This window comes from Chrysochloris asiatica, unplaced genomic scaffold, assembly GCF_000296735.1.
Source record: "Chrysochloris asiatica unplaced genomic scaffold, ChrAsi1.0 scaffold00151, whole genome shotgun sequence".
Taxonomy (NCBI): domain Eukaryota; kingdom Metazoa; phylum Chordata; class Mammalia; order Afrosoricida; family Chrysochloridae; genus Chrysochloris; species Chrysochloris asiatica.
In genome coordinates this window covers 6,748,127-6,758,427 of record NW_006408669.1, presented here as the reverse complement: position 1 = coordinate 6,758,427, position 10,301 = coordinate 6,748,127, and positions in this window count along the sequence as shown.

Here is a 10,301-nt window from a genome sequence, read left to right as displayed (position 1 = left end):
TTGGGTCACCTCTCTTTGGAATGGGCACAAATATGGATCTCTTTGAATCGGTCAGCCAGATAGTTGTCCTCCAAATTTCTTGGCAGAGATAAGTGAGTGCCTCCTGTGCCACCTCACTTTCTTGAACGATTTCAATTTTGATTCCATGAATTCCTAGTGCCTTGTTCTTTTCCAATTCCTTCAGTGCACCTTGGAGTTCCTCCTTCAGTATCATTGGCTTCTTGATCATATGCTACCTCTTGGTCATGAGTTAAACATACAGCCTTTACCTCATGCCATTACATGTGCAAAAGTGTCAGCCTTGGTTTTGGTCAGGAACTAAGGATAAAACAAGTCGTTGGAAGAACAAGACAGTACAATATTTATTTAACCTTAGCAGCATTCTGCCTTTTCCTTCTTCAGTTTTCTTACCTCTTTAGATATCTAGCTTCCTACATACTCCACTTCCTACTACCTACTGAATGCTCAATTATTATCTGTCCTCTATAAGCAGATACCCTAACTGGAAGAGATCATTTTCTTCCATTTGTATTCATTACTCCTGTTCTGCCTCAAAACTTCAGAACATAACTTTCTCTCAGCTATATGGTTGGTGACTCTCTGATCTAATATACTGGCTCTCAATGAGTTTTCTAATTGATAATAATGTAGCCAAATTTCTCAGTCTCTGGCAGAGAGGAATTTTAATTTTAATGGTGAAGTAGCCTTTTATTATAAAAAGTAGTCTTTTATTCTAAAATGATGAGTGACTGGGTTAGAAGATGAATATCCTTACTGGGGAGATTTTTCTTGGGCAGACAAGCCTCCAACATCATCCTTTGTTGTTGTTGTTGTGAAGTACCATGGAGTCGGTTGCGACTCATAGTGACCCTGGGTTTTGAGGCTGTAAATCTTTACGGGAGCAGACGCCTCATCTTTCTTCCATGGAACGGCTGACTCATAGCCCTGGGTTTCCGAGGCTATAAATCTTTATGGGAGCAGAAAGCCTCATCTTTCTTCCACGAAACAGCTGGTAGTTTTGAACTGCTGACCTTGAGGTTAGCAGTCTGATTTGTAACCACTACACTACCAGAGCTCCTTAACATCATCCTTTAGATCATGCACTATAGTCTAGAAATTCTAAATCTTTTGGGATTGAATCCCATGAAATTTTCTATAAAGATTCTGGGTTCACCTTCCCAAATAAATAAATGAATAAAATTTTATCTTAAATATTTTTTTGTATTTGGTAAGTTCTATGAGTGTATGTTGTTTTGTTGTGTTGTTGTTGTTTTTTAATAAATGTTTTATTGTGAATTGTGTGATAGTTTACATGGGAGAACATTAGTTTTACATTCATTCTATTATACATCATTTCATTGCCATAGTTACCATCCTGTCCATGCGTCATCACCCAACCAAAGGTTATACCCTGCAAGCCTGCCTCCCTCCCCCCCACGGTCCTCAGCACGCAGCCCCTTTCCCTCTCTGGATCTCAAATCCCCAGCCACTCCATCTCTTCACGTCATCTTCTCTGCCTCCATCTCAGGCCTCACTGCTTCTCTGGGTAGGGTCCAGCTCTCCACTCTTCTCCATTGATGGCCCCAGGGCCCTTTGCTCCTAGACTGAAAAGTCAATCACTGCCCTCCTTGCTATAAAATTTCCACCTTTACATTTCCAACCCTCACAATCAGCCCTGATAATAATTCTTCACTATTGCATCACAAGAGACCCATCTGCATTTCATTTCATCAGTCCTCCTGGACAGGCTGGATACTATTCACCTTCTTCCACGCCCTTTGGATCTAGATTCCCTCTTGAAAGCTTGTAATCCAGTCACTTCTTACTTTTGTATCCCTCCCCCAATTTTGGGTAGCCAATGTCCAAGTTGTCCATCCCTGTCTACCTTTTGTGTGGAGGGGGTGGGAATGATTCTTGCAGCAGGGATTTGTTTCCTCTTTTGAGCTACTGCATTTATAGGTGTAGGTCAAGTTTATCAAATTTTGTCAGATGATCCTTTTTTCCTCTTCTTTCTTCTTTAGGTTGAGCTCTGTTCATCTAGTCATTGAAGCCAGGTCAGGTGGGTATCATCTGCAAGTGTGGGTGTTCTTGTATCTGTCCTCCATCTTCTTATCAGCTGGCCACTTCGCTCTCCACTCTAGTCCTCTGTGGCTGTGTCATTGACTCTGAGCCCATGAGTCCCCAGGTCTTGCCTCGCTGCTGGCCAACCAGGTCTCCACCCGGGTTCACAGTAGTCTGCTGAACGATGTAGGGCTTAGCTGGCCGCTTCATTGATGTTCTTCAGTTATTTCCCCTTATGGGTGATATGTGTGGTCACCAATCAGAGCATGTATTTCCATTGTGTTTTAGTCTTGTCAGAGGATTTGCACTGAGAGGACCTGACCACTTGCCTTGATGTCTCCTGGGCAAGCAACTTTCTTGTTCTTGTGGTAACAGTCGGACTGCCCTTATTGGTTTGTATTTTTCCTGTAGGTCTTTCTTTCAAGAAGTATCTTCTGGTTTTCTAGCTGCTCCAGGCTGGTCTGCTTGCCCTTTCAAGTGGAAGATTTGCCGTCTTTGAAGGTCTGGATGTGGTTCAGGGAGAGTATGTTGTTTTTCTCGTTAAGTGCCATAGAGTCAGTTCCGACTGATAACTACCCTATATAAGTTTTCTGAGGAGCTGATGGTGGGTTTGAGCTGTCGATCTTGTGGTTCAACCTGACCTTGCAGTTCAGTGCATTATCCTGCAGTACCACACGAGTAAAAGTAAAATGTTGCTATTGTGTTTAGCTGCCATCAGTTTAGCCCTCGACTCATAGCAAACCCACATGTTACAGAGTAAACTGCTCCATAGGGTATGTATGTTCTGTACTGCATGTTAATGCGTAGACTGCAAAGTCTGTTTGAATTGGAAGGTCGGTAGTTCAAGCTCACCAGATGCTCCTTGGAAATCCCATGCAGGGTTACTAGGAGTTGGAAAGTACTCGGAGACACTGAACATCAACAACAACCGTCTTTATGGTAGCAAATAAAAAAGTTGGAAGTAAATCAGATTGCAACTTCATTGTTATTTTTGTGAAAATCTAGCATCAAATCTAGACTACTTTTACCTCCTACCAGTGGCAGCCTATATCCAGTAGGCGAGCAGTAGAAGCAAACTGGATTTGAACGTTTTGGACCTGAGCTTAAACTATAGGACTTCTTACATGCATGGCCCTCTCCCAAGGTTCTGGAAAGGAGACAGCAATACATTTACAACAGGTACATGCCTCGATAAGCATGTATTTGTATACTTTTTTTTTTTTTTAATTAAATGTTTTTATTTTGCATTGAGTGAAAGTTTACAGGGCACATCATCAGCTTCACATTCAACCATTCATATAGCTTGTTTCATTACATTGATTATTATCCCCTCCATATATCATCAGTTTACAGTGTTTCTTTCTATATACTATTTTTTAAAGTAAGGTATTTTGACCTCCAGTGGTCAAAATAACTGCCACTCTTATCTCTAACATGTTCCCCATCACAATTCTCATCCTTTTGAGTGCTTGGCCATGATTGTTTGTGAAATATGTTAAGTTAGATATGAAAGTTCAGTAGTAGAATTTTTGCTTTTCTTGCCAGAGACCCAGGTTTGATTTCTGGCCAATTCTTCTCATGTATAGCCAACACCACGTATCTGTCAGCAGTGATTTGCATGTTGCTATGATGCTGAACTGGACTCCTGGTGTGGCGCTGTAGGAACAGCACTGGACTGTGAAGCATGAGGTCGGCTGTTCAAACCCACCAGCTGCTCCTTGGAAACCCGATACCAGGGCTCGATGAGTTGGAGTCATCTCTATGGCACTTAACAACAACATGATGGTAAACTGATTTCAGAAGCTTCCAGACTATGACAGACTAGAAAGAGAGGCCTGAATATCTACTTCCAAAACATCAGCCAATGAATACCTTATGGAAAACAAAGGTCAAACTTGCAACGAATCAATGGGATGGTACAGGACTGAGTAGTATTCTGTTCCATTATGCTTGGGGTCCCATAAGTTAGAGGCAAATTAAAAGGCAACTAACAAGAAAAAGTTGGAGATATATTTAGTATGGCCTTATGTGGCCCAACTAAGCTATGAAGCGTATGGCTAGTAATCTGGGTTAAGAAATGGCTTCCATGATGTTCCTATTGCTGATTTCCTTGGCACCTTGACAAAAAAGTTTCAGAGTCAGGATTGTGCCAAAATATTAGTGAATAAAATTATCTGTTTTGTAAGGAGTTTGTGATGTTTCTGTAGTTTTCCTGCTTTTTAACATTTGCAATTGATTATGATTTGTTTTCTCATTCCAAATAAATACTGTGTCTTTATCTAGTTTTGTCTTCATAATTATGCATTTTTTTGTAACTTAATGAGAGTCCCCAAAGTCTTACAATGGCCAGATTCTACTTCACAACAACAGCTGGAACTCACGAGACCACTTCAGCAGAGCCTGCCCCTAATGAGATAAGGTTTGCTACTGTATTTGGTTTCAAAAATTTCATTTCTGGAATATGAATGGCATAGTAATTATGTTAGCAATTAATTAGTGGAAATGCCCAGGTGAGTCACAGCTTCAATCACTACCCACTTTAGCAAAAATGTGTTCTAGAGTCATGGCTATTGTTCTCCATGTTTTCTCCCCAGGAAAGTTCATGTTGCTTGATTTTCTTCATCCTTGGGGCACTCCTTTTAAACTAGTCCCTTTGATATTTGCTCTCCATTTACTAAACCATGGCGCAATTGCCCTCCAATTTAATTTGCTCTCATATCAGTGAAGCAGTACTTTGCAATGATGCCTCTGTTAGTAAATAGGAAGTCTCTTCTCTTTAGCTGCCTTGAGAATTTGCCCCTCAGAATCCATTTCTCTATCCTGTTAATTACTTCTCCACTTCATATTTATTCATACCTATATTTTTGCTCATATCTGCCTTACTTTGGAGTCTAAGACTCAGTGAAATATGTATCATCTCATGCTTCAACATTGGAATCTTTGTGGGAAAAAAATACCCAGAATATACACCACATTCTGTCTCCAGCTCTCTTTACTTTATGGACTCTGTAGCTTTAAGACAATAAGGAAGTTTTTACTTTTTCAAACTTTCAGGAGGGTTCAAGTGTAATTAAGTGGTATATACTTTACCAATTATTAATCATATTTCTTATAGCCAACATCTTATGTCTTCAATTTAAAACAAAACAAAACAGTCTTTTATGTCTTTTGTTCCATTATACAATTCACTTATTTTTCTTCCTGTCTCTAGAAATATTTCTTCCTCTTACTTATCCAATCCAGTGGTTATAAACAACTGATAGATTAAATACAATTCAAAAATATTTTTTTAAAGGTTTTATTGTGAATTGAGTGATAGTTTACATGGGGGAACATTGGTTTTGCACTCAAACTATTTTATTTTGTTTCATCGCAATGTTTACAATCTCCTCCATTCATTATCTGTTAACAATATTTGCTTCTATTCCCTCTGGGTTATTTTATTTTATTTTATGTACACAAAAACAGACAGAAATATATAATCATTTTAAAAACCTAAGGGCACATTCTGCAAGCAAGCTTCTTGGTTACCAGCACAGTCTTTCTCTGCCCATGAGTGTAGAGTCCTCAGCTGCTCACTGTCTCCATGTCATCATCTCTGCCTCCATCTCTGGTGTCACTGCTTCTCTGGATAGGTTCCCATATTTTGTTTTTGCTTTTTTCCCCTGATGGTACTATGGTCCTCTGTTCCTGAACTATAAAATTAATTTTTACCCCTTTTTTGTTACAAAACTTCTACTTTTGCAGTTGTGACAATTGCAATTAGTCACAATAACAGTTACTCACTATTCAATCAAATGAATCTATTCCCATCTCCTTTCACCAGACTCATCTAGACAGGATGAAACTACTCAGTGGGGATTCTACCTTCCCCCACACACTCTGAAACTAAACTCCCTCTGAAAACTTATAAGCCAGCTACATCATGCCTTTATAGTTCCCTGCATTTTGGTAGCCAGTGTCTAAATTGCCCATCCATATCAACCCTGTGTACAGCAGGGATAGATTTGATCCTTGATGTGAAGACTCCTTCCCTCTCAATTGGGTTTTAAGCTACTACATCCATAAGTAGAGGTAAAGCTTATCAAAGTGTCGTAATTTACACTTGTTTCCTTTATCAAATTTCTTTATTCTCCTCTTGTTGAATTCTGATCATCGAGCCATTGAAGCTAGGTCAAATGGGTACTATCTGCAAGTTTAGGTATTCTTGTGTATCTCCCCCGCTTCAAACAGCTGGATGATTCACTGTCAGTCCTAGCCCTCTGTGGTTAGGTCAGTGTTTATTCGCTCAGGAATTCCCAAGTCTCACTACACTCTGGACCAACCAGCCCTTCCTCTTCTCTCTCTGATTTCAAGGTCAATAGGAGTCTATGAAATGTGGTCTAACTCAACCCATATCTTCATTACTGACTTTCTTCCTCTTGCACTCACATGTAGACCAACGCGGTCACCAGCGAGCTTACTTGCCTGTTCATGTGTTCCTTTTGTGTTTTAGTCTTGGAGGGGGATTTGATCTGAAGGCACTTGATTGCTTGCTTTGATGGCTTCCTAGTGACCAGCTTACTTGTTCTCATAGTAGCTAAACAGACAGCTGTTTATGTTTTTGTTTTTTCCTACTGTTTTTTTTGTTTTTTTTTTCAAGAAGTATCTTCTTTTCCTCTAGCTGCTCCAGGCTGCTCACCATGTTCTTTCAAGTGGGACGGTCCTACCTCAGAATGTTCTGGATGCGGTTCAGGATTCCACCGAATGTCTTATACACTACCAAGGCTCCACAAGAACCCTGTTTTATTGGGCAAGTTCTAGAGCCCCTTTTAGGTGTCCAGTCAGTTATAAGCTGAAGATGGGCTAATAAGACTTTTGTAATCATGTTTCCCGATATTCCTTTCTATTCCATCCAAGTGTCTATTCTACAGTAGTAGGCAAGTGAAACAGATATACATAAGACAGTCAAGCATCTTAACATTGTTTCCCCTCTTTTACCTGTTCAGACTCTGCCTTGATCCCTGTATCACAGAGCCCTGTTGTTCCAAGCAGACATCACTATTTACCTCTGTCCCATTTAGCCCGTGCAAACTACCTAAGTGTTCCCCTATCTACCTTGTTCTTCCACACCCCTCCCCTTTTTGTTTATTGCCCTTCCCTTCCTCAATCCCCAAATCTTTTATGTTGGCCCTGAAATAAATCTCCATAAATGGATATTCAATGAAAAACTGAGTTTCAGTTTTAACCTGAAATTTTTTCAGTTCACAAAATTGAAAATTAGTTAAAAATAATTTTATCTGTTGTATTGCTTTATCTAAGTATTTTTGACATTATTTACTTAAATCTTACTTAGTGGTTGAGGAGTATTTTGTGCTTGAGGTCATACTCTGGTTCTGATCAATTATAATTGCATAACATTTACTAAGGTGGTAAATGTCAATGGAGCAGGGTTCTGGGTCAAATGACTCCACAAGTCAATTGGAAAGTTAAAAAAAAAAAAAAAAGGAGAGGGGACAGTAATGGCATTACCTCAGGTTAATTCTAGTAAATTACATAGATTTAAGACAAGAATATTAGAAATTATGAGTGTCTGGGTACCAGGGAGAACTTTAATTTCTGTGTCCCGGTTTTCAATATGTTACATTTTTTGTTTGAATTACCTTGATTTTAATTTGGTTCTTGTTGTTGTTATTGTTGTTGCTAAGAGCCATTAAGTCAGTTCCAACTCATAGTGACTCTGTATAGTGTTCCTGAGGAGTGGTTAGTGAGTTTGAAACACAGACCCTGTAATTCAAATGATCTCAGGGTCCAGTGCTTATCCAACAGTGTCAAAAGGAGCCCTGGGATGCTAATACAAAGTCAACAATTCAAACTCACCAATTGTTTCTACAAGAAAGATGCTCATGTAAAGATTTAGTCTTAGAAACCCTATGGAGGAGTTCTCCTCTGTCCTATAGGCTTGCGATGAGTTGGAATAGAACTGATAGCAGTTGATGTGTCTTAGTTTTTTATTAGAACACACAAGTGGTAAGAAGGAAACGTAATTGACAATGTTCTGATTCTTTCCCAACAGTCAGGTTCTAGGACCAAGGTTCTTAGCTCCTCAGCTGTCTTAACCTTCCCAAATGCAACAGCTATAAAATCAGGAAAATAACTTTTTGTTTATGAAGTTCCTGAATTGCACACATGGTTAAGTGTTTGACTACTGAGCAAAAGGTTGGCATTTCAAATCCACCCAGAGGTTCCTAGAAAGAAAGGCCTAATAATTTACTTCCAAATATTCATAACCTTTGAGGACTTTATGGAGAGCAACTCTTTTCTGACATATGTAGGGTTGTCGTGAGTTGGAATTGAATTGATGACAACTGTGTTTGTTTTGTTCTGTTGTATACAAAGCACATTTACATCCGTAGTCTCATTTTATTTACAAAATAATCTTGTGAAAGAAGTTGTCATATTCGCATTCTATACTAGATGAACTAATGCCTTGGGAAGTTGCTACATGGGAGTAATAATTATATTGAAAGGTAAATTCATTGTATTTTTTCAATATGGTTCATTGTACAGAATTCAGTTATGACGTGTATGTGATGGAAAATGAATATTTGTGTCCTCTTCTTCATCCATTTAATTTCCCCTTCCCCACACCCAAAAATCACCCATTGCTTGGGTACTGTGTAGCATAGAGATAATCTATGCTAAATCTAGCCAGGTGCCACGTCCCATTCATGTATGTATTATCCATGGCCGCTTTTTTTTTTTTTTTATTAAGTTTTTATTGTGAATTGAGTGATAGTGTACATGGGAGAGCATCAGCTTTACATTCATCCTCTCATGTTTCATTTCATTGCAATGATTACAATCCCCTCCATGCATCATCATTCAATAGCATTTGTTTCCATTCTCTCTGTTTGTTTTTTTGGATGTACACCAAAGCACTCAGTCAAATAACCAAAGTGTATTCCCGGCTCACCAGCGCCCTGGCTGCCAGCACACAGGTGCTCTCCCTCCTTGAGTCTAGAGTCCCCAGCTGCTCCACGTCCCCAGCTCTCCACATCCTTGTTTCTGCCTCAATCTCTGGCATCGCTGCTTCTCTGAATAGGGCCCCACACTCTACACTTCTCCCTTGATGGTCCCAGGGTCCTCTGCTACTGGACTGCAAGATCAACCACTCCCATCCTTTGTTACAAAACATCTACCTTTACATTTGCAACCCTCACAGTCAGTCCTGATAGCAATTATTCACTATTGAACCACAAGAGTCTTATCCCCATCTCCTTTCACCAGTCCTGTCTAGACAGGTTGGAAACCACTCAATGGAGATTCTACCTTCCCCCCGCACCCTCTGAAACTAAGCTCCCTCTTGAAAACTTGTAAACCAGTTACTTCTTGCCTTTGTTGCCTGTCACAACTCCATTTTAGGTAGCCAGTGTCTAAGTTGTCCATCCCTGTCATCCCTGTGTACAAAGGCGGTAGGAATGATCCTTGCTGTAAAGATTTGTTCCCTCTTTTAAGCTACTGCACCCATAAGTATAGCTCAAGTTCATTAAATTATAGCGGATTACATTTTCCCCCTCTTGTTTCTTCCTCTAGTCAAGTTCTGATCATCCAGCTCTTGAAGTGAGGTCAGATGGGTACCATCTGAAATTATGGGCATTCTTGTGCATCTCCCCTCAGTTCATATCACCTGGACACTTCAGTCTCCACTCTAGTCCTCTGTGACTATATCCCTGTCTATGGGCTCAGGAGTCCCTAGGTCTTGCTATACTGCTGGCCAACCAAGTTGTGATCCAGGTTCACTGGAGTCTATTGAACATGGTCGGACTTAGCTCACAACTTCAATGCTGTTTTCCCCCCACTTCCCCTAATTGGTAGATCAATGTGATCACCAGCAAGATTACATGGCTGCTTATATATTCACTTTGAGTTTCAGTCTTGGAAGGGGGTTTCCCCTGAGGTGATTTGATTTCTTGCCTTGGTGGCTCCTGGGCTAACAACTTGATTGTTCTTGTAGTAGTCAATCAGTCTGCCATTTTTGTTTTTATTTTTCCTGCTGGTCTTTCTCTCATGAAGAATCTTCTGTTCTTCTAGCTACTCCAGGCTGGGCTGCTTGTCCTTTCAAGTGGAGATTTCCAATCTCAGAATATTCTGGATTGGGTCCAGGATTCCACATATGATCTTAGGTAATGCAGAGGCTCCGCAGGAAGCCACCTTCACTGGGCAAGCTGTAGACCCATTTTAGGTATTCCAATCAGTTA